This window comes from Octodon degus, unplaced genomic scaffold (assembly GCF_000260255.1).
Source record: "Octodon degus isolate 3935 unplaced genomic scaffold, OctDeg1.0 scaffold00082, whole genome shotgun sequence".
NCBI classification, from domain to species: domain Eukaryota; kingdom Metazoa; phylum Chordata; class Mammalia; order Rodentia; family Octodontidae; genus Octodon; species Octodon degus.
Window position 1 is genome coordinate 1,150,115 of NW_004524658.1, and position 305 is coordinate 1,150,419.

Sequence of the window (305 nt, forward strand, 5' to 3'; positions counted from 1 at the left end):
TTTTTTTTGAAATTAATTTTATTGAAAAACAAATGTCATTGAGACAGTTTCAAAACAGGTTAGTAGGACAGTTACAATAATTAATACATTGCATATTGTCTTCATAATAGTTATTCATAGTACAAGATGCAGACATGATATCCTGTCCAAACACTATTTTTTCCAAACAGTATTAGTATAAATCTTTTTTTATCCCCATAATTGTATTGATAAACAAATAGCAATGAGACAGTTTCAAATCAAATTGGTAGGACAGTTTCAATAATTCACACATTGCACACATTCTTCCTAGTGGTTAATTGCTG